Source organism: Leptosomus discolor, chromosome 9 (assembly GCF_034619465.1).
Source record: "Leptosomus discolor isolate bLepDis1 chromosome 9, bLepDis1.hap2, whole genome shotgun sequence".
Lineage (NCBI taxonomy): Eukaryota > Metazoa > Chordata > Aves > Leptosomiformes > Leptosomidae > Leptosomus > Leptosomus discolor.
Genome location: NC_141399.1, coordinates 5,979,713 through 6,004,070, shown reverse-complemented (window position 1 = coordinate 6,004,070; position 24,358 = coordinate 5,979,713). Strand labels below are relative to the sequence as shown.

Below are 24,358 nucleotides of genomic sequence, written 5' to 3'. Positions count from 1 at the left end.
CATTGCACACGTTTTTGAAATGTGTATTTACTCTGGAGCCAAAGAGGACTTTTCTAAAGTGCCTTAGTCTGCAGATGATCAAATTTAATTTTGTAAATGAACTTTGCAGCATGATTAAATTTGATCTTGATTACATTAGGCTTCTCAACATTGAGTTTGTGCCTTATTGGAGGTAGTCTTTTCATATTACTGCTATTTATGGATCTTATTCAAGTGTTTTGTATTCTGGTTGGGTTCTGCAATGCAGTTTGTTCAAGCTACTGCTTATATCTGTTCCAGTTGTGCAAGAAGTGGAAAATATCCTTTATTTAGAACAGGTCACATGTGCTTGCATCCAGGAACCACGTCTCAGTGTGTTTAAAAAAAAAAAAAAGTGTATCTTGGAGGAACAGATTTTAAAAGTTCCTGAAATATTTTTCCGTCTGTTACAGAGGAACATTACATATTTTAGACTAAAAGGTAATAATAGCTGAGTTTAAAGTGATACGTAGGCTAGCACTGACTGAAGTCAATGGTAAAACTCTTAACCGACGTCAGTGGGAGTAGAGCTAAGCCAAAAGTATGTCTCTCTGAAATCTCTCCGGTAACGTTTTTGTGAGTGAGTCAATAATCCCATGTTGATTCTGCACCTCAAATTCGCTTCACTGGGAAGGAAACCCTCGCCACATCTTTTTGTACTTTTTTATTTTTGAAAACAGTCTTAAAAGGAAAGGCTGCAATTGGAGTGTCTGTTGTATAAACACGTGGAGACAATAAGCGGCATTTCTTTATATTTCTTTACATCGGGAGCCGGTGCTGCTCCCTGCCTTCAGCAGAGCGTTTTCCATGGCGAGAGATCCTCGTTGACCTTTTCTCTTCTGCGAAGCTCTGGCTCTGTTATTTGCAGTAGGCCTTTGCTATTTAGCAGGGAAACAGAAATAGCCCATGAAATTCAGTTCAGCATTTGCTTTGATATGAACTATTGAACGTCACCTTTTTGCTTCCCTGGCCTGCTTTCCTCGGGAGGATTTTGTTTAGCTGCCAGGCTGATCAGCAAGTGCCCAGATGTTCTGAGGCTGAGCTGACTGCACTGACTGTGCACCTTTTAGCATGCACATGTGTCTTATTGTTATTTGTCGGACTGCTGGCTGTATTTGTTGTGTGTAAGTATGTATGCACTCTGCGTGAAATAAATCCCTACCTCTGTGGTGAGCAGGAAGCTCCCCTAGCTGGCTATTATCCATTTACAGAATCCAGGTGATAATTTGGATTAATATATTCTTCTGCCTTTTAAATGGCTGAAAATAAACCTTTGCAGCCCTGCTGATGGATAGCTGGGGTGCCCCTGGTACTGCTCGTTTCCCTGTGTGAAGTGGAGGTAATTTCACAAACCTCTGGACCAGAATTTTTGGAGCTGCTGTGAACCTACTAGTTGTCATTAGCAAGTCATAGTGGAGCTTATTCTGTGCTGTGTATGTTTTTATTTAGCACTTAGGTGTTGTATCAGAGGTCCTTTCCGTCACGGTGGTAGGCAATGTGACTAATTCCCACTGTACGGTTTGGTCAGGATCTAGAATTAAACTGGGAAATGAGAGCAGAAGAGACTTGTAGATGCATTGTTTTATAAACAAATTCAGCCTCTCACCATGTTCTATGATTAGAAGTTTAATGGGAAGAAATATGTACAGCCACTTAAAAATGAGGGTGGGTACACAAGAAACCTGTCCCAACACTTGCTACGCTGTCCTCCTGTTTCTAGGTTTGCTTTCTAAAGCAACATGCTTTAAGACTTTGAAAATGAAACAGGAGGATAATTTTCTGTTTACTTTTCTGCTAAAAATTGAAGTTGCCTGTTGGCTATTAATTGTCGTCTGAGAACGATCTGCTGTTTCAGCGTTGAGAAGAAAATGAGAGTCCAACTTCCATTAAGCTCTTCAGGCACTTGGCCATTATTGTCTGTCTCCTTCTATTTTGGATTCGAAAAGTTTTTGAAATACGTTGGTTGTAACGTTTTTGTTTGGTAAAATTGACTGTCTTTTAGTATCACTTTTGCTGGAACAAAGACAACATGATTAAGCAGCATGGCATGGCAGATTTTGCTGGACAGTTAACTGTTGCATCGCTGTCATACTATACTACAACTGTGGTTATTTTATTTTTTAATAATCCCAGAAGCTAAACAGTGATAGGACAACTATTGGTATGTAGTTTTAAATTTCACTTCATACTGGTGAAAAACAGCACAGGAAAAGGAATGTTGTTGCATATTCATAGTGTAACAATGCTACTGCTTTATCTTTTTTACAGCTGTAAAAAGGCTGATGCTGCTTTGGGTATCAAGACTGAAATATTTAGGTTCAGTGGAACCAAAGACGTAAGAACCAAAAGAATATAGCCTGAAGCAGATCAGCCTGTCCTCCAGCCCATCTCTGAGGTAGAAGTTACATGCGGTTTTCAGTGTTAGACACCCCAAGGGTCTGCTTGCTGTGCATGGGCACTAGCAATTTTGGGATGCCTTTTGAAAGGGCTCTGTCCCAGTACTTTTTGGCCGGAATTTCAGTTTGCGGCCTGCTTAGCCCTGGTCATTGATGTCTGTGGGCTGCACCTGAGAATAAGCATTTCAAAGAGGACATAGGAGTGTCCAAGTGAAAGAGGATGGTGTGAGTATCACTGGTAGAAGTACAAAAATCGTGAAAATCTTATAAGGAAGACTTGCAATACAACTGCTAGCTAATACTGTCACCGCTAATAGTGCCTTTGGATCGAGCTCATTTTTTCTGGTAACATCTCTGCTGCAAAGGGCTGCTGTTATGTTTGTGTTAGCAGCTTTCTGCCAAGCATGCAAGCCAGGGTCTGGTGGTTTATAGCTCTTTTTCTTCAGTGGCAAGTGATTATGTAGAAACCCTCTGTAGGCTCCCTCCGCCCTGACCTGCTGCTCACAGCTGCTGCGTGGACTGGACTGGCAGGTTGAAGGGCAAAAATGTGTTGCTGTGATATATAATTACTTCTTCCAGCATGAGCCAACAGAGCTGCTTGCTGTGATGATTGTTACATATACTGCTATGTAAAACAGAATGCAAGTTTAATGTAGGGTTCGGGCTAGTATTTTAATGTTGTAATTAACAGCCTCTAACAGTAAACAAGTTTTTTTAAAATCAGTTCCCATGAAGATTATTCCTTTACAATGTGGGCAGACATACATTCGCAGATGGGGAGTTTGTGAATTCTGTATTACTTGGAGAAATAAGCATCAAGAACAAACAAATACCTTTTTTCAGACCCTTTTTCTCCTACTCTGGAATACCATAGGTACAGTGTCAGGCAGCTGGAGATCAGTCCTGCGGCTGATATTTCACAGGGACGTTGTGGCTAAGGGAATCAGTCGCATATGAGACGATGCAGCAGTTCCCATCTCTTGGAAGAACTGGATTCATCCTTCTTAAATGCTCCCCAAAAAACGGTGATCTAGTTTCTCAGGTACGTTGCTCCTCTGTTTGTGCTGCTCTCTTGACACAGAATAGATGTAAACCCACCTGAACCTGGTGTGGCTGGGTGGAGCATGCTGGGGGGTCTGGTCTTCTCAGACCGTCTTTGAAACTGCTTGTGAAAAGACTGCTGAAGTTGCAGGGAGTAGGAGGGAGGTTTGTATCTGTTCAAACCTACAAAGGCAAGCATCGTTTGTCCGTGTGCAAGGATTAGGTGCCTGGTTTGGCCTACTGTTACAGTAAAGAATTTACTTGTGATGAATTCTGAGAGAAAAGGGCTTTACGTAGTAAAAATTAGTGTTTTGGGTACCTAGAAAGATGTGGATCATCTTTGAGATATTTAGGTGCTGGAAGCTTGCCAAGTTTAGCGTGTTTAAAGCATCAGGCCAATGGCAGGTACTGTATTGTCAAAGTTTGCCTGTAACCCTGGGATGCTGAGACACCATTTCTTGTCTTTGCAGTACGTGACAACGCAAACTGCTGTATGAATGATAGAAACCTAGTAGGGCAGGGGTGTTGGGATCTGGAGACCGGAGGAAAGTAGCAAGAAGAAGCGGGAACAACTGAAATGTCCCAAACAAAGGTGCTTCACAGAATGAGACAGGAACGATGAATGACTGTTACTGATCTTACTGCCAGCCATCCTGTTGTAACATGTAAACACATACAGAAAACAGAAATTACTGTGATCCTTTCTGGAGGAGAAGCAGCTAACTGGAAAACTTGGGATGGAACTAAATCGGCCAGGAACTGTTTCAGGGTGAGAAGACGGGAGCAGACTTTGGAAGCTGTCACGTGGCAAGAGATGGGGAATATGGGCAAAGGGGGGTTGTGGTCCTGGAGCATCAAACGGGGAAGTTGCGATAGTGGCATAGAGGTGGAGGAGGATCACTGAGAGATCTGAGCGGGAGAGCCTGGCTGAGCAGGTTTTGTGCACGTTTACTGTTTCCTTTCAGGACTCTTTGGGCTTTATCTAAATAAAGGAGGAGAGAGTTTGTATAAAATATGTCTTACTTTGGAAATAACTTTTTCTGGATGTGTCCCTACATGGTAATAAGCAGCTGTAAAGCCAAACTAGGAATGCAGAGGTACAAACCCTTTTTATAATGTTTGTGAACTTCTGCCTGAATAAATAACAGTTGCAACCTGAGAGAATAAAATCAGAATGATACTAGAATGTGTACATGTGTGGGAGGGAATGATCTTACAGAAAAGCAAAGGGGAAAAACCTCCTGTGGACTGTTCATTGGATGCTGGAAGGAGATCGGGGGGATGGGGCTCTTGCAGTGGGTCCACTGGGATGCCATTAACTACCTACCTGTGTTTGGGTTTCTGCTCAGTCTAGCAAGCTTTATCTTATTTGTGCCAAATATTTACAATTCTACCCAAGCTGAGCCAAGCTAAAGGCACATCCCAGATGTCAGTCTGTCTAGTGAAGACGTAGGCATAGTTCACAAGAGTTGCTGGGATCATTTATTTATTGCTGTTGTAACACGAAGGTTGCTATCTGATAAATAATTATTCCGCCCTTGGAGAAGGCATATTGTAAATCTGTTAAGCTGCTCCTTTGTTTGTTAGGCTTGTGCATAATGAGTTTGGAATTTAAGATTAGTAGTTTGCTGTGCAACTGCTCATTTTGTGACCTCATCCTCCTCCTCCTCGGCTCGCCTGCCTGTCCACCTGTCACATCCTGTTGGGCACCTAGGGCTATATTCATAAGGGGAGCTTTGGTTTAGCATTGCATCATCTCATTTTTATGTGTTCTGCTGCCTTGTGGAATTAAAAACCCCATGAGGTACGTGTCTAGGTTCCTTACAGAATGCATGGGGGAAAGATGGCTTCGAAGAAGGCTTGTGAAGACTGGCGTGCGGCGTGGGGGATTGCCTGAGTCAGCCAGTGAAGGGTGTAAGCGGCTGGTGTTGGTGTTGAACGCTGGCCCTTGGAAAATTTGGTTGTCTGGTGTAGGTGAGCTGTTGCTAAACCTTTCTTAGAGCGACATGCCAAAGGCAGGTCTGCTCTTACAGAGATGAGGAAGAGCAGGTAGTATGACATCTCCCCTATCCCAGCTTTATCCACTTGGGACACAGAAGTTTTGAGTTCCAGTCCTGTCTGTGACTCAAAACATTGGATTGAACATGTCCACCACCCTTTGGAGTGCCCAAGCCAATAAACCATGGGCTTTTTGAGGTGTCTCTTTTGTAGAAGTTAGTCCATTTTGCCTTGTGTAGTATTCATTAAACTGATAGGGACAAGAGTGGCTTGATGTAACACAAGGGAGTGAGCTTTCATCTCGGATCGTTCTCACCCTGCTCCAGAAAATAGTTATTTGTACAAAGTGGAACAGCTCTACCAGGAGGCAGAGAAGATGTGCTGAGAAATTAGATCGTTTTCAGCTCCATCTGTTTCTAAAAGGTAGTTGTCCAGATCCCTGTAGTTGAGGTCACAGCATGAAATATGGAGACCTGCTTGAAATAAGAGTGGTGATATTTGGGGCACAGACAGTTGGATGAAGGGAGAACATCTTTAGAGTTATGGGAACTAGAGATTCCTGAACAGTTGCAGGAAGACAAGGAAGTTGAAGGGTGGTGTGGACTTTCTGATGGTACTGATGGCTGAATGGCCTCTCTGAGTGGTACATATCAGTGGGGAAGCTGTCAGGCAAAGGTGGATATTAAGAGTGAAGACAAGTACGTGTAATTTTTTAAGAGTACTTGATTTTTTAGGCATGTGAAATCGTTTGTGGTACAGCAAGAGAAGCTTGAGTCTGTGTAGAAGTGAGTAAGGCAGGAGATGAACTAAGATTATGTCTCTATCATAAACTTGTTTTTTTGATTTAGCTTGTTGCACAATTTAGTTTCAATTTAATTGCAAAACTATTCTGCAAGTGATAATTTGGTTCCCAGCTAATACAGCTTTTGATATTTACTGTACAAAGCTGTGCTGTAGGAGCTGTTAGCCCTGAAGATGCTGTGGGCCAGCAAGGACTTTCTGTTTTTCAAGCGTGTCAAGTAATGTAGAAAAGCGTGAAATGGATCTACCTGTTAGGAGGATCTTGAAGGTGCTGAAGCTGCCCCTGCAAAGAAAACGGGGCTGGCTGGAAGGGGCCTCCTGCTGCTGCTGCTGCACATTTGCCGAGCTGGCGAGGGTCTTTCTTGCAGTCTTTTTGGTATTTCCCAAAGGAATTGGCCACCCTGCCTTTACAGCAGCCTCCTGCTTTCTGGGAGAGATCCCTCTGAGTAGGCAGTAATTACTGTCTTTCCAAAGGAGTCCTTGTTTATGGAGGAGACTGTTAATTATCTTTCACTTAGCCTTTCTAATGGAGGTGCTCGTAGGAGTTGTGCTGTGGTGCCGTGATCTCCCTAGCACAAAATTTCTCTCCTCTGGGTCCGCAGCGATCTCTTGCACCGATCCGGGGCGGGGTGTGTGTGTTCTTGGGTCTCAGGTGGGATCTTTAGGGACTTGCTCTTTGAAACTGTTGAACGTTTGGCCTTTTGCCTTGCAGCACCACTTGAGGCTATAAATAGACCTGCAGAGGAACAGGTCCAATGATCTCGTGTTCCCGAATGCTGTTCTGCTGTGCCGCGTGTCGTGCTGCGTACCAGCTCGAGAAAGGAAGCTGATGAGAAAAGGTGGCTCTTGTGTGAGCTGCAACCTGGAGCACCTCTGATCGTGGGTGCAGTTTCAGCTGGTAATCCCCCCATGTTCATACCCGGAGCTTCTCCTGCACAGCCTGGGCAGTGCAGCTCTTAAGTAGGCACAGAGACAGAGGCACACAGAAGACGACAGGTTCTGCTGTCCCGAAGGATAGTGAGAGCATCAGTGCGCCATCGTTCTGGTACACTGCTCAGCAGATCGCAGCGATGCTCGTCTGTGCTGTCCTGGCTGGCTGATGTGGAAAACCAGCGGTACTGCAGTAAAAAACATATTAATGATCTAAAGAAAATAAATGCTTTAGTGATTTCTTACAGCTCCTCCTTGTCTAAGTACTGGGTTTGCTCACTTGCCTGTTTTCTCCTATAATTTTTGAGATGTGCTATGAGCTGGAGGATGGTACTGGTTTGTATGGTTACCAGTCTCATCCCCTGCTATCTGATAACTCCTGCCCTGTTGCTATGAAACGTTTTAGTGAGACGCCGTGTAAATGGGATGAATATCCATCTGTAACTGCAGAGATTATTTTTCCGTGGCTCATCTCTTTCTGATCTTTCTGATCAGTTTTCTAATTCTGCTGGTGGTGGATTTGAATGATTTCTGGTGTTGTCATACAATTATGTGATGTGTTTCCCATCTGTAATCTAATACCTTTGCCTTGAGGTTTATTAAATAACATTGTGCAGAAAATTGCAGTATCTGTCCTTATTGTCTGTTTTCAATGGGTTTATTTTTTGTGGCAAGGACTTTTACAGCTCTTGAAACTACGATTCTGTAATCACTATTTAATCTAAGACAGTTTTCCCTGTATTTAAGAGCTACAGAATCAGGCTGTGCTTTGGAGAAATGCTAAATTTGGCTGCTTGCACATAGGACATAAGTTGTTCGGTAGGTGCTGTTTGGCTGCTTGTAGTGCTGTAGGGAAGGACAGGCTTTGCAGGCTGTGTAATGGAAATGCAGTTCTTCCTTCCTGCATGTAGCGTAGGTAAAAATAAGCAGTTGAGCTAGGAACTGTGTGCGCTTTATTTGATGGCACTTAGAGTTGCAGAGCACCCCTGGCAGCAGAAAGACGGGTGCTCTAGAACTGCAAGATTGTATTGATTGTGTTTGTGTTTCTGCTGGAACAAAAACATAACGGGCTCAGCATTTGCACTTTCCACTTGTGTATTGTTTTCTCTTTATTTTGTGTATTTGGAAAACGCTATGCCCTGCAAACGGCTGGTTTAGTATTTTCTGCGGAATGAAAACCATCTGGATAATTTAACTGAATTTTATACAAGTTTTTGGTAACAGGCTCTTTTCTGTTTCCTGGCATCTTGTTCGATAAAGATGAGAATTTGAGTTAAAATTCAGGGAGGTACCTATGTGCTGGTTTATGACCTGGCATTTTAGAAACAACTTGGGCTTGTTTGAAGTTGTGAAAGGAATCAAAATATTAAAATGATATGTTGACGCTCCCAAAAGCGTTCTCCCTGAGCAAATGCTTGCCATAGTCTTTTTTTTTTTTTTTTTACTCCCCCAATGTACTTTGAATCCTTCACATAGTGGGAGCTGCAAGCTAAAGAAAGCATCCAGCGTTCATGCCGAGGCTTCTTTGAAAGAGATCAGGCTTAAATGCCAGCTGAAGTTAAGCATATGTTTAGAGACCTCCCTTGATTAAACCTCTGTTCACAAAAACACTTCCATGTATTCTTTGTTTCAGAATCCTAAATAATTCAGTTAGTTTTGTACTTGTAAGTTTAAACTTGTGGCAGCCCTAGAAAAGTAAAAAAATCCCTCTAGAAAAAGGTAAATGCATAATCTTTTCAACAAGAAATGCAGAATTAACTGAATTGCCGTATAGTCTGTTTAGCAGAGGAAGAGCACTAAGGGGTTTTGGGGATTGGTGTTTTTTTTGATTTTATTTTGGTTTGGGTTTTTTCCTCCCCAAAAGACTTAACTGTCCATTTAGTTTCTGATGTCCTGAAGATAGCGTTGTTTGGTTGTTATGGGTTTGGTTTATTGGGTGGTGGGTTTTTTGTTTCTGTTTTTTTTTTTTTTGTTGTTGTTGTTTTTTTAGGTGAGGTGAATCCAAGTGCTCACGTTCTCAGCACTAGAAAGTTTTAGGCATTTGAGACACGAATATTTAGATTTTTGCACGTGCTTAAATCATGAAGAACAGTCCCTTGAGCACTCGTGTGTGTGCCTGCTGTGACAGCAAGCGCTTGTGTGGCTCCTCTGAAAAAGGAGCTGTGTGTGACTGCAGCTTTCTGAATCCCAGCTACGTTGTCCTCGAAGCCAACCACAGCGTTGTTAGTCTAATGTTGGGTGTCACGTGGGCAGGTTCTGAAAATTTGGAATAGGGTTATTTTCAACAGTCTGAAGTTTTTCCCAGTGGCTATATAGAATCACAGAGTCATTGAGGTGACACCTCTGGAGATCACCTCATCCAGCTCCACTGCTCGTTGAGTAGGTTGCTCAGAGCCATGTCTTGTTGGCTTTTGAGTATCTCCAAAGACAGAGACTCCACAATTTTGCTGGGTGACCTGTTCCAGTATTGATGATGCTCACAGTAAAAAAGTGTATTTTTTTTTTTTGGTTTGTGGGGTTGGGTTTTTTTGAGTTATACATAACTCGTACATAAACTGTTTTTTGACTTGTGTATCACAGTGTGCACGAGATGAAGTGCGCAGGAGGCTGCACACCTCCTCCGCAAGTTGCACTCCTTCAGCTTTGCTTTGCTAAGTAAGGCAAGGGGATGTATTTCTTATCTAAACTGTTGCAATTTGTCCTAAAAGCAATTGATTGTACAGGCATAGTTAAAGACCTGGTAGGCAAAACTTCTGTGTTCTTTTCAGTCTTAGCTCAAAAGCTGCCAGGTTTTCTTCCTTGTCTTGATTCAGTCTTGTTTGACACAAATGAGTTTCTGCTCTGTCATTCCCCGTGGCGGATGGATACAAAGCACCTTACAACATAACGTTAACGTTTAATAAGCGCTTCAGCGTCGGTGCAGAGGTTGTGTCCGGTGCTGTGAAACTGTACTGTGGTGTTCTTTGTGCAAAGCGCTTGACAGATGCTCATTGCTCGCGATGTTATCTGGGCTGTTTAACATGTATAATAATTCCACGAGGCTGTTGACTAAAATGTTCCAGTTCTTTGATGCACCAGCACTAACTTGTCTGCTATGGATTCATACACTAAAGTCAAAATTACTTCTAAAATAGTAAACATGAACTTTGACCATTTCATGCCCTGGGATAATTCTAGAATTGGTTCTTCACTGTGCTGTGCACAAAGTGCCTTTTTGTAACCTACAACGGTGTCTCTGTTCATCGGGACAGTGTACAATACACTTCTGCCAAGTTATATTAAATAAATACCACATGGAATTGATTATCTAAGCTTCAGTCAGGACTGATCTTGCCTTGGCTGTCCTGCATCATGCAGTTATCTAGGACTACACTTCAGTTTTGTGAAGATTGCTTTTGGCAGCTTCAGGGGCCAGCAAACTGGAGATCTTACAGAACATGTTCTTTAGCATAAAAGAAAGTTTACTGGAATTACTAGAAAAGTTTACGTCGGAGGTGCCTTCCAGGGTAGAATAAAGTGTAGCAATTAAATACAAATCTTTGACAACGCTGTCAGTGGTAAGTAAGAGTCCAGTGCTATGCCATGCCATAGCAGTCTTACTTGATTCACTTGGTATCAGACATAGAAACAAACACGTGTTGACTGTACAGTCTCCAGTTTGTGTTTTCTGAGGCTGCATTCAATTCTCTGTGTTGTCAAGCTCTGACATGTTTGTTGACTAGCAATAGCAAAGCATCAAGTATAGAAAATAAACCACATTTACTGCTCCAGACTTTGTTCCTTTTGCATTTCCAATAACTATTGAGAAATAAGCAGGAAGTTAAAGGTACTTTCCCAGAGCAGCACTTTTTGTGGAGGAGGCTTGGTTACTTATTGCCATCTAGAAGCACATAACAAACCCTGAGACCCACTGGACTCAACGGTCCTTCTTACTTTTAAGTTTATAGATGGGGATGATGTCTGCATTTGTGCAGTCCTTTAGGGCTTTTCTCATGTAAATGAGAGTGACTTCGGATGGTGAACAGTGTGCGGCAGTATCTGCCTTCCCGGGGTGCTGTAAGGCTTAGTTAGCTGTGAGGTGCCTCGGTGACAAAATCAATACCGTGTGAATGCTAGATGTTGGCAGATCTTGACGGTAGTTTTTGCCTCCACCTGTACTACCTGCAGTGAGAACTCTCTTTACCCCATCACTTTTGTTTGTCTCCCCTCGTTTATTCTAAGACTCAGTGGTGTGTACAAGGCAGATGAGCAGAAGCAGATGGGGGAAGAGGTCTGGATATCTGCTTACAAGGCTGTGTTGAAATGCCACTTAAGTATCTCGCTGCAAATGCAAGATTCAGGAGCGGGAGTCCTGGCCACCATTATCTGGGTAATATGTGGGATCCTGGGAGGTCTCACTGTGTGAGCTGCTGTTTGAATAAAGCTGTTGGGGCAGTTTAACTCTGCAATGCTTAACTTCAATTAAGTTGTCAAGTTTAGCATTGCTTTAGGCATTAATAGAGTTTTACTCTCACTTAAAAATCTGGTTTAGTAATTAACCTCCATTTTATTCTGGAGTTCAGAAGGTGCTCGTTTAGTGCAGCAAATCTAATGTCATGTGAATTAAAACATGAAAGATATTCAGTAATGAGAAACTGAAACAGGGTAGCGCAGAAATTAGATTATATGCAGTTTACAGGGAGCTGTGTTAGCTGCTGAGTTCATAATGACAGCATTTTGAAGGCACTGCCTTACCTCTGCATTTGCGTAGTTAAGGAATGTTCTGAATTACATTGGGAATTAGTAAAGGAATTTGGTGGCACACTGACTTGTTATTGCACTTGGATTTATTGTACAGCCTTTTCTGAAATCTGGACATCGGATGGCTGTGACAGTACAACTGCCAGAAGGTCTAAGGCATTCACAGAGGCTGTGAGAAAAGTGTCTAAAGATGGAGGGACCCCAGTTCAACTGGGTGATATGGACTAATAGTTGATAGCCCTTTCTCTGTTGTAACTGAAGACTGAACCCAAACTCCAGCATATCCTGCAAAGTTTATTTTTGGAGAGAGGCATGGAAGGATAATTACACCTGCAGGCAGCAGAGTTGCTCCACAAAAATCAGTCTGGCCATTGTGATTTATTTGGTAGCATTCTTCACACCTCTTTGCCCATATTTTACATCCTACCACAGCCGTTACTGTCACAAAGAAAAGTGGTCCCCGGCTTTTCTGGCAAGAGGACTGTCTAACGACTCCAAGCATTGGAGTATAGCTGTGTGCTGCTGCTCCCCTCCACGAGAGTAGAGCTGCCATGCAAGGGAAAATGGGGTTAATTTTCCCCAGAAAGTGTCAGGCTCATTGCACGTTTGCGTGGAGTATGTGCCAGCTGGTGAGTGCCATGCTTTGCAGGACTGGACTGCTGGCGTCACACCAGTTCATATGGGCTGACTTGCCTTTGGATATAAGGTAAAGGCCTTCAAATAGCCCAGAGAACTGCACTGTTTCCTGCTGCTCAGGGATTTTGGGCGACTGCAGGGATAAGGGGCAGCTTTCCCCTTTTCTGTTGAGCATTGCATGCACAAAATGTTGTTTAGGCATCTTTTTTGGTCTGGGTAGTGGGGACTCTGTAAGAACACCAGTTCAGAACAGGAACTCAAAGGCATTTTCAGAGCAATACTGTCTGTCATACTTTCGCCCTGTGCTGTGCATTCTCACGTTACAGTGTGCGTCTACCAGTTCTTTGGTATTGTTTACTCCAGGCGAGGATGCAGGAGGCTGGGTATTCGCCCAGCCATCTCTTCTAGGGCTTACATATGTGGAACCAGAGGCTTTCTTTTTCCTGTCATTTCAGTAATTTGAGGGAAAAAATAGCCTCTTATCACTTACTTAACTATCTTATTTCCAAGGCAGTAACGTGGGGTAAAAGTACACCTAATGAATGCCAGCAGAAGGACTATGCACTACGTGGGGTGTGGTTTTGTTCTACACCTGATCTCCTCCGAGTGCAGGCTGCTGCTGGAAGGTATGGCCGTGCCCATCTGTGCCTTGAGTCGCAGTCCTGCACCCTGTGAAGGAACTGGATGCTAAATGGCTGCAGGGAGAGTTGGTTTATCTCACTGATTCAATGGGAGAGGACCACACATGCTCAAAAAAAAACAAGTTTACAGAACTGACTTGTGCTGTGGCCACACAGTTACAAGACCCAACCCAGGGGAGGGTTGGGAACCAGGACTGTGGGAAGGCAGGACTCCTCCTTTCTTAGCAGCTTGCAGTTATGTTGGGTTAGGTGGAACATAAAATCTTACTGCTGATCTTGAAAAAACATGGTAAAAGTGACGTGAGAGTTGTGTGGTGGCCGGTGTGTGCTTGGTTTCTGTATGTGGCTGAATTTTGCTGTCCTAAGAACAGCATTCCTGTAGAAAGCATGACAAGTACCATGCTTACAGTCAGTGACATCTTTACCAATGAGTCCAGTTTGACTTTATATGACTGATTCTTAACATACTGAATCTCTTGAATGAGCAGTAATGCCAGCAGTCTGGTAGCCTGCCAGGACTCTTTTCTCGAGCTTTATGCTTACTCCATAGGAACCACGTCCCACTGGCTCACTGAGCTAATCATCTTACGGCTCAAGCATAGTTTAGTTAATTCTGTGTAATAATTTACTGATGTCAGCTATACTGCAGTAGTTATCTGTGTGCAAAGTCCTCATTCATAGCAAATATGATGTAATGCAGGTTAACGCTAACCTCTTTGACCGCAGACTAAGCTAAGCTGTCTTAGTACACATTGGCTGTGGTCTCCCAGCACATGTGGCTGCTCTCGCTGCTCAGCTGCTGAACGGTAACTTGTTAAGCCAAGGTACTTTGATCAGCTGCTTCAGTTCTCCTACCACCATTGAGACCTGGAATCACTTGCATTGACTGTAGCTGTAACGTCCAAGTTGTCCTGTGTTAATCCATTTTCCATGGGAGACAGAAAATGTAGATAATGGATGAAACAGGATGAAATTCTTCCAGTGTGTAGCCACCGCTGGTAACAGTGGACTAGTTTGACAGGGTTCACATCTGTGTTAACTTTCAGAAGGCAACATGAAGCTATTATGCAGTTCCTACCCACTCCAGGATCTGCACATCAATTAGGAGAGGCTGCTTACTCATGCTCCTCAAAAGTTGTGCCAAAATAGCTATTACATTATGTCAGAGCCCATATTTTCATCCTGAACAATTAATCAGAATATAAACCTTGTTTCTGCTCAGCAGGTTTGTATATAGACCTAGGACTTTGATACAGGGTACTTTGGAGCTGTACTGGTTGAAGAGGGCTGCTCTGCAGTTGGCATACGTCAGGGAAATTATTATGAAATGTGACGTTATTTTGCCAGCAGTATATCTGGGAGGCTCCAACAACAAAGTCCTCTGTAAACAGCTTTTGTTCTGCATGTTATGACTTATTCTACTATAACACTTAGGATCCCTGCTCGGGACCCAGCATCCCGTGCTGCTGGTAGGTGCTATGTGAGCATGAAGGCAGGCGGTGGGCTGCTTCACAGCAGATCTGCGATCTGAGAATAAGACACAAGAAGCAGATGGCTACAGGGGGAAACAATGAGGCAGAGCTGTCAGCGTGATGGGAAGGAGTCCTAGCGCACCCACTGCCTCGCTGTTGTCAAAACCCTGGTTGCCCAGGCGAGAGCTCTTGAGACAGACTTGGTGGAGGATGGCAGGGCAGGTACACTTGGAGGTACCTCTAAGGACCTTCCTTTGTAAATGGGAGAAAGCGGTGAGCAAACGTTGTTGGAGAAATGCGGTGGTGTTGGTGACCAGCTTGTAGCTTTTCTTCTCAAGCGTCAGGAACCTGTGGTTCTGGATCCCAGCCCTGTCTCCTTGGGTAGTCGGTGGTGGTTCACTATGGCCCGGAGATTCCTGGTAGCAGAGCCTTGGACAAGTGTAGGGTCTCAGTTAAGATGTGCCATGCCAAGGAAGCAGTGTGTGTGGAGAAGTGACAGAACCTATTGTAATGAAAACAGAAAAGTACTGGCTTTACTGATGCTTCTGGTCTTAGATAGGAACCTGGAGATCTGTCTCCTGACTTTCCAGGCTGTCCTCGTATAGAAGGTGCTTGATAGTGCTGTACAGGGGCTTCTTTTTCCAAAGAAGAGAAAAGGCTCAAATGTAATCACATCAATGTTTGTACTGTGCAACACACAACTGGAACAAGGATTCTGTAGAGAAAAAAGTACCATCACACTGATGGGAAGGCTGAGGTCTGTTCTGTAATTCTTGATCCTAATTCACAATTTTCTCTCTGTTTCGCCAAATACCTTGTAATGCAGAGAAAATGATAACTCGGAAAAGATGGTGTATAATAAAAATAGAAGCGCTTGCTCCAATTCCTCCATATGTTAATGGCTGGATATTCAGGCAAGAGATTCCAGTAAGGTGTGCCAGCAGTCTGAATACCTGCTTGTGCTGTGGCCCTCGCTCCATAAAAAAGCTTCTTGGGTTGGAGACAAGGGTGAAGTCATTGGGAGTGTTTGGTGTCTCTGTGAATTGGATCCAATTCTGTGTGAATTTATTAGAAGAAATGAAGTATCGTAATTCCTGAGGTACTAGCAGGGTTCTTGCTTTAGAAATCCCGTATCACCTCCATTTATTTCTTCCCTATTGGAAAATTCATGGTGAGTGAATAAATTCATCGTGTTGGAGACCATCTGGAAATAGCTAGAGCAGGCTAAATTGTACATTGTATTTGATAAAAACTTCTCAAAGACCCTTTCCCTGGGGAAAGGGAGGATGGAAGCCTGGAAAAAGGTTTAATAGGAAAAACAGACAAAGATTAGGATTCAATAAATAGGAGATTATGGTAATGTTTTCGTTCCAAAAAAAAAAAGTTGGTTGACAGTTGAATACACATACCATCAAAGTGGTACCTAGCCGATGGCTGTTCTCTTAGTTTGTTCTCTCTTCTACTGGTTAGTGTATATGACTTGAAGATGCAGACTGCTTTTCTGTCATTTGACAAGATCCCTACCTGTGTTAAAATAAAAGTGAGTCCGTGAAATGCAATAGTATTGGTTTGCAGGGAAAGAAAGAAGTAAACTTACTGATTTGGTTGCTGCAGGAGGCTGTGGAGGTAGATGGTCCTAGGAGGTTCAAAAAGAGATTAGACAGTTTCATGAACAAAACAGACACTAAAGGGAACCGGACTGGTATTAGTTAATGACTCTGGATGCTGGAGGCTTACAGGGGGAGCAGAGCATAGTGAAGCTGAGCTTGTGTGCTCTCCCATTGCAGACAGGGTGCTGAGCTGGATGGACCGTGAGTGTGCTTATTCCGTGCATTTGCCCAGCACCTGGAATTTGGGCACCAATCGGCTGAACCCTGGCAGGTTGGATGTCTAGTTCCTTCTTTCTCTAGTTATTTCAAAACCAGGAACAAGTCGTCAAAGTCTGGGCTAATGAATCATTGCAAGTGCTTGATGTGTTGGCAGCTACATGCCACCCAGCTTCACACTCTGTTCTGCTGCCATAATTTTAAGAAACTATTGGAACAGTGCCCTCCCCCCCCCAAAAAAGTCTATCCAAAGATCTGGGAACTAATATATGCAACCCTCCCCCAGTTTATTTGTACCAAGCTGTTTGGGGAGACCTTATTAGTTCTAGCTGCAAAGCAGGTTTTAGTCAAGAAATCAAAAGCTTGGATATCATTTACTCCTCAGAGATAACTGAGCCAGTTAATCCAGTATTGATGAAAAAAAGCTCGTCTGAGTTGGGAGAACTCAAAGACATCAAAAATCTCCTGAATCCATAAGAAAGAGCTATATGGTGTTTTGCTTTAAATGGGGTATTAGTCATTATCCTGTCAGTCATGTTTGTTAGTTTGATGCAGTGTTTATTTAGAAGTCTCTCGTGCCAAGCTGTGTTTATCTTTGCATGTATAGGAGACTTGTTTATTCTCCTGATGTATTAGTTAGTTGTTATATTAACTGAAATCTGTACTTCCATCAGCTATTTGTCATATTTCATTTGACTCACAGAGTCCACGTCATGATGTACCTCAGTGTACATGTTAAAACAACTTAGTCCAATACCCCTAAAAGGCTGCCTGTCTTTGGGGGAGCAGATGCCTTGTGAGGGTGATCTGCTCCCCTCGGTTTGGCTGAAGGGTCAGTAGGTAGTATTTGTACTTTCAGCAGAGAAGAAATGAGGAGTTATGAAAGTAGGTGGTCCTCTCCTGAAAGTAGGTGGTCCTCTCCTGACTGGGTACTTGATGGCCCTTTGCTTTTTCACCCCACATCCCTGCAACACCTTGATCCTTTACTTTCTGAAGGAGATCACAGGTCACATTGCCGGTGAGCCTGGCCGGAGGAGGAGTTTCCATTGTATGGAGGGGTGAAGCCAGGGACAGTGCGCCAGGGACAGTGCGTTAGCTGCAAGTCGTGAGGCAGGCCTTCTCTTCAAATCCAGAGGAACAGTCCCCTTCTCAAAGAACTTAAAACCATTTCCAGCATTTGAAAAGTTGCCTGCTCGCCTGTGCTAGGCTCCTGCCTTTTCTTTTTCTCCATTTCTGCAGCGTCAGAAAGAAAAAAGAAATCTGTAATCCAAGTAACGTTCTAAATATAGAAGTGCTAGTTTACAAATGAGAAATCTTTCTGATGGCTTCAAAATGGGTTTTGTAATAAAAGGAAATGTATTTGACACTGCCAGAATTTACAGTCCCACCAGAGGCTTGTGAAATAACTGCTATACCAAACATCCTGGGCTGTAATGGAGCTTGTTGACACGTACGGGTTACTGAAGGGTATTTCTGGCTGTTGCCATGAAGATGGGTTAGCAGGAAAAAGTACGTTCTTTGCAACTACTGAAGGGCCCTGTTTGTACCATCAGCTTTTAAAAAGAGCTTTTTAATAAAAGGTGATTGAAGAGGGAGGCTGTCTTTCAAAATGGGTATCAGAATATGGCCCCTGGGAGGAAAGGCTTATGAGTAAGTCTGGTGTGAGTGGTACAGGCTAATGCTGCTTTTGGCTGTTTAACCGACTAGAAAACTGTTTTGCTGGAGTCCCTGCGATGTGCAGGCTTTTTTTTTTTTTTTTTTTTTTTTTTCCCCTCCTTTCTCCAAAATGATTTCAGACTTTGACCTCTGCAGCTGCTCTACAAGTGAAGATCTCAGTTATTCCCAGGTGAGATAATGACTTTTCCATGTGGTCACTTATAAAGTAGGTGTTGCAGGAAGGCATCGTAGTGGTCTTCAGGTGATGTCAAATGCAGAGACTGCTCTCAGCCATTTGATGAGTTTTCAGCTGCAGATTTAGAGGTAAATGGTCTTACTTCATTTGACAGCACTTTATTTGTAGCAATTATTTATAGGTGCATCCAGGGGTCCAATTCTGTTTGGTATATAAAGGCATAACCATAAAGAAGTTATGTTAGAAAGAGTGTACTTTGACATGATTTCTGCTTGGTCTAACTTAAGAGGCACTGAAGATGTATTAGGCAGAGAGCGAGCTTCTGCCCGGCTTCGTGTAGCATCCAAAAATAAAATGCTATGGGAGAACTTAAGAAAAAAGATGACACTAGAAGGAAAAAAAAAATCTGTATTGAACTTTTCCCCTACCAAAAGTTAGTTTTCGTATTGAAATAAGACAGTTAAAATAAGTATTGAAGTTTGATCAGTAAAGTTATCTATTAAAATGGGAAATGGGCTCTGGTGCTTCATTCTGTCTTCAGACCAAGTTTCTCATCTCATTCACTGTCACACACAGGAGGCTTGCACCGTATTATTTTCATCTGCAGGTCTCTTGAGAGTTTTGCTGCTTGTCCGTGGGTCTTAAGTTTCCTGCATGAGGCAGAACTCCATGGTACACTGAACATTAAGGATTTGCTTAAATGTTTCGCTGAAGATCAGTTCCCCATGCTGAGCGACGGTGGTTTAAGCCAGCAAAAACCCAGTTTTAAAGTCGTGATTTTCAGCCGTGTTTAGGCCTCTGACTGTGTAACCTGTTTCTGTGGGAGATCAGGCTTTGCTCTGTCTTTTGCTGTGCCTTTAACTTGTGGGCTTCTGGTGCCCACACACCACTGGCTATTGTTTATGTGCCCTGCTCTGGGGACCACTGCTCCAGGCTCTGCTCCTTCTTGGTACACAATGAAAATACCTCTGTGAGCTCGCAGAGATGGTTCAGGTTACATAAAACAGAATTTAAAATAGTATCTTTTTCACAACATTTGGAGCACGTGTTCCTGAATCTAAATTTTCAGCACAGTGCCAGCAGAGTTAGTTTAACAGATGCAGAACTCTGTTACTAAGAACGGTTTCTGCAGTTATCTCCCCACACAAATTTTCTCCCTGGGCATTTGCAGTGTGCTTATCAACACTGCAGAAGATCATATGCATGTTCAGGGTTTTTTTTTGCAGAAAATAGTCTGCAAGCTATCTGCTTTCAGAAGCTATCAAAAGCATGTTCTTCTGAAGCCATGCTGAGTTTCAGCTGATGAATCAGAATTCTGCATGGAAGGATTTGGATACAAACAGAATAAGGAAATTTAGCAATATCTTATTTTATTCTTTTTTTTTTTAAAAAAAATTTTTTTTAATTCTTGCTTTCCCTTGGTAAACAGCAACACTTGCTGGCAAGAACAGGAATAACAGATCAATCTGCTTATTTTCAGTTGTTAGGTTCATGTTTGTTAATCATCCAGCTCCTTTTTCAGCTACTACCCAGTGCAGAATTTAGCTGGTGGGGAGGAAGCTAAAATGTATGGGCACAAGATGCAGACTCCTTCCTAATGACGTTAAGGCCATATGAGCACCTGAAGTCAAATCAAGACTTTATTTGTTTGAATGATCAGTTTTCCTGCTGAAAGAAACAAAGTGCTATTGTGAGTCAGGCAAACAGAACTTGGTCCCCAGTTAGCACAGAAAATTGTGTTTAAAGAAGAAAGAAGGAGTTAATTGAAGGTTGCCTGTTCCTTATTTGCTAAGCAGCAGAACTTTTATAGGCTGTGAAACTGTGGTTATTAACCATAGTTAATGGGGATTGTCTCATTCATTACCATACACTGTTAAGAGTAACTGTTGGTTACCCTCTTTGATTCAAGCAATGCTGCTGTTGCCAATGATGTCAGGAGATGTGCTTCATTTAAAAACAACAAAGACCTGTGCTTGGCATATTAGTAGTCATTGAAGGTGAACATAAAAGAAATACAATAGGAACAACATACTGAAAAGAAACAGTTTTTAAGGTAATTGGGTGCTTAATTCCTTTTGTTATCAAACAGAAGTTAAGGGCCCACATACAGCATAAGTATGGCCTGGAGAAAAGAAAGAGCGAAAACCGGAAAAAGACTTTGGGTCTGCTAAAGTAAAGCCAGAAAAGGGAAAAAATGGGAGGAAGAATAAAAAAAATAAATAATTGATTTCGGTGGCGGTTAGGGGAGCTGACTGATTTGCCCTGATGTCCTTTCTGGGTCCCATCACGTATGGCAGGTGGCAATGGAATGTGGAGGTACGAGTGCTGCAGAATTACTTGTCTTCTGTCTGCTTGGATGTCTAGTAATTTATCAATGGATAGAATTTTAAAGAAATGTTGGTGTTGTGGTTTTGTGTCTTTGTATTTTGTGCATGTTTTGGGTTATATTGTTAGATTGTGTTGTTTCTTGTGCATGGGACAGCACAGTCCTAAATCTTTGAATGATTAAAAAAAAAAGATAGTTTCTGTAAAAATATGTGGAATAATGTGTATTGCTTTGCTCAGGAGAAAAAACCCTTTCCATGTGATGTAATTCTTCTGTAAACATCGCTGCTGTTGTATTGATGCTATGGGATGGGCAGAGTTGGATGCACTTGCATAACTCTGAGGCAAGAGAGCATCTGCTAGAGTGAATGCAGCTCTCTGAGCTTTGGGAATAGCAGGGAATAACCTTCCATACTAGCTGGGTTTTGGAATTTATTTTAGTGTACTTGGTAATGGCTGTTACAAAGGGTGGTGCTGTTGATGGTGAGGTCTGTAGTGGTGGTTCTCATCTTCCTAATCTGGTGTTCAGTTTGTTGGCATCACCAGCTGTGGTAGGTCCAGCCTCCCTGGGTGTCATCCCCTCCCCACCCCAGCGGTTTCACTGAGATCGAGGTTTTACAGCAGTTTAAAACTTTTTCCAAAGGTGGCATTTCTCTTACTTGGCTTCTACAGGCTGCCACGTTTGTGGTGCAAACAGCATTTCTTAAAACAAAAAAAAAAAAAAAAAAAGAGGGGAAAATTTCTGTGCTGGAGTATTAAAAAAATTCCTAAACTTGGAGCTACCACTCCCAAGTCCAGCTCCAAGCGTTACAGCCCCTTTCCTCACCTAATGACTGCCAACGTGCAAATCCACATCTCTAGCCGAGCTTGGTCTCCTAAGTCATTTTAAAAAATGGTGTGGAGAGAAGAAAGCATAGCCAGGACAGTAGCATGGAGCCCACTGTCGTGCACTTTGCTTGTCCATACCCCGGAGCAAAACCGATCCCTGAAATTCTGTAGGACTTCCCCCTTGAAACAGGGAGTAGGAATATGGGGAGGCAAAGGAAAGCTTGGGATTTTCCATATTCTTGTGCTTAATTTAAAACAGTGATTCAGACAGCCAAGGGAGATGGTTTATCTGTTCAGCTATGGTATAGGCGTTGCCTCTTCTTGTGCCAGATACCTTTGAGGATGGGAAGAGACAACGTAGTCCTTCTGGAAACCTGAGAAGAATTTTGGTCGTTAAAAAGAAATAAAATAAATTTCACGTAGACTTTGATTCTGCTGAGTCTGTGTTGCCATTCACACCTGGTAGAAGAGAGCAGGGTTTATAATAGAATTTGGGAAAAAGCCTTTGATCAATGACTATGTTATTGTGCAAGGAAGCCATTTCTTTTATTTCTGACTGATCTGGCTAACTTGATATTTTCTGTCTCCTGGAGAAGGCTAGCAACTGTGCTTGGTTTTGTCCTTTGAGCAGCTGCGGTAGCCCATAATGATAGTGCTGTGTGCTGTAGGTCTGAGATAAGTGTTGGAAATCTGCATGTCTATTTCTGAAACACGATACAAATGTAATAACTCCTGAAGATCATCTATAGATTAGCAAATACTTGGTGAGTCACACCTTCCCCTTGCTGCTTTTTTTCTTTAGCGTGTCATAAACGCTTAGGAAAGCTCATTCATCCCAGATAGGCGTGAAATCAATCTTTGCATAGGGTTGTGACTCAGGGAGGGGAAACAAAAAGGCCACTTGGTGTAATGTCTGCTGTTATGCTCTTGCCAAATGCCTTGAGCAGAGGGGGAAATCTCTTCTGCTGTGGTTTGTTTGGAAGATGCTTTGAAGATTATGGATCTCTTCCATATAGCATGCACCAATTAACTGTGATTAGGAGTGTTGTAGGTAATAGCTCTGCTATGAGGATGAAAAGAAGATGAGAAGGATGAATAGCACAGGATATGAAGGTATTGGCTGGATACGCGAGGGAAGGCGATGGGGTATCGGGAGTCTTGTTCCAAGGGTAACGAGGCAGCAGGGAAGCGTGAGACAGTCCGGCCTGGCACGAGATTTGTCTGGAGGGTTTCTAGGGCAGGCGTCAGCAGCTGGCTGGGAGCTGATATCCAGGTGAGTTTCTGCTTAATCTCCTTGTTCTGGCTTCAGTCTGTGTCTTTGTTGTATGTGTGCCTCTGGCCCTTCTTGTGGAAAAGTGGGACTACATCTCTAGCAGATCCTTCAGTCTTTTATGCAGCACAAAGAGAAACTCTGAGCCTTCAGGCTCTGTCTCTTGCCCGTTCTTTCTGGCTTGAAGTTAAGGATGTCAAATACATCCGTAGCTCTGAGAACTTTCCTTATCCTTTCACATCCATCTTCTGTCGCCCAAAACCCAGCAGTGTTGTGAGGCCCACCAGCCCTTACTTCCCCGTACTTTAATCCTGGAGGGGTTTTTGTCTTAGTAAAGTGAACTGGCTGCCATAATTTCATACGTGTCCTTCACCTTCTCCCCTTCTCTCCATGGAAGTCACTCTTTTTGTCTCACGTTCAGCACATCTCCTTCACCTTCCTGGAGCTTTTGCTGTGTGCTCATCCACCTTGTCCAACTGTTTAATGATAGTTATCCTCGCGAGCCTTTTAAAATGGTCTTATTAATGAACTGTGCTGTAAGTCAAGAGACTGGCAGGGAGTTGGTGTCCTGTTTTTAGGGCTGTCTCAGTAGCACACAGGAACCTCTGCAGTGTTCCCAGTGGATGCCAGCTACTCTGGAGCTTCCTATCACAGGGACAGAGCGTAACCCATCTCTTGCACCCTGGCAGCGTAAGGCTGATGGAGCAGCTGTCAGGGTGCTCCTGCATGCTGTGTGTGTTTGAGCAGTGTTGATGTTACTGTAATTTGCACTGGGTGGACAAACAGGCTGCTTATTGCTCCTGTGATTGCCCAGGAAATGTTCTGTCAACTCCACCCTTTTTCCTGATGTGTGGCACTTCCCTCTGATCCAGTGTTGAGCTAAGCTGGGGAGAGGAACAGAGAACGGGGTGAGTCATCTCAGAAAGCTTTTACAGCAGGTGTCTCACTGAATCTGCTTACCTTGCTTGCTTTTCTGTTGTGGGCCTTTTTCTGCCCATTTCTTCAGTTTCTTTGGGTTGTTATTTGACGAGGTGCTATTAATAGAAACAGTTGTGTTAGCTTGGTTTTTTTCCATCCGTCCGTCTTCCATTCTTTCCCTTGAGATCTTCAGCTTGCCAGTGCAGGGGGTAAATTGGCAGGTAAACACCATCTTCAGATGCTTTCTGCTGCAACGCTTCCTATGGCAGCGTTACATAAAATCAACTTTGCTCCTAGAAAATGAAGGGAAAGGTTCAGCAGAGCGGCGCCTGGGGAGGAAGAAGGGGGAAGACTACCAGCTATGATGCTGTTTAAGTAAAAGCTGCTACCTGTTGGCCTTGTCGCATCAGAATGAGTTGACCATTAACTGTAGTGTGGAAGAAGTATTCCTTCTTCCTGAGTATTTCTCCTTCCTTCAAAGAGGAGATCCATGGTAGCAATTGGTTGTTTTTTTAATTAAAATTAAAAAAAAACCCAACCAAAAAAAAAAACCCAAACCAAAACAAAACCCTTTGGCTGGCATCTGTTGTAGGGACTGCTGCTGTCTCCTGGCACACTTTTGTGTGTCTCCCATGTTACTTGTGTTGTCTGTTATTCTGTAATAAG

General features: G+C 43.1%; 1 protein-coding gene and 1 long non-coding RNA gene across 5 annotated transcripts in view; both read left to right on the top strand.

Annotated features, from left to right (window-relative positions):
* MITF (melanocyte inducing transcription factor) overlaps positions 1 to 24,358 on the top strand; it is a 106,392-nt gene that overhangs the window by 4,588 nt on the left and 77,446 nt on the right. The window lies entirely within an intron of this gene.
* On the top strand, positions 3,929 to 7,431 carry LOC147414833 (uncharacterized). The gene is made up of 2 exons (XR_015183782.1): positions 3,929 to 4,224; positions 6,967 to 7,431. It is a non-coding gene; the product is annotated as an uncharacterized LOC147414833 (long non-coding RNA).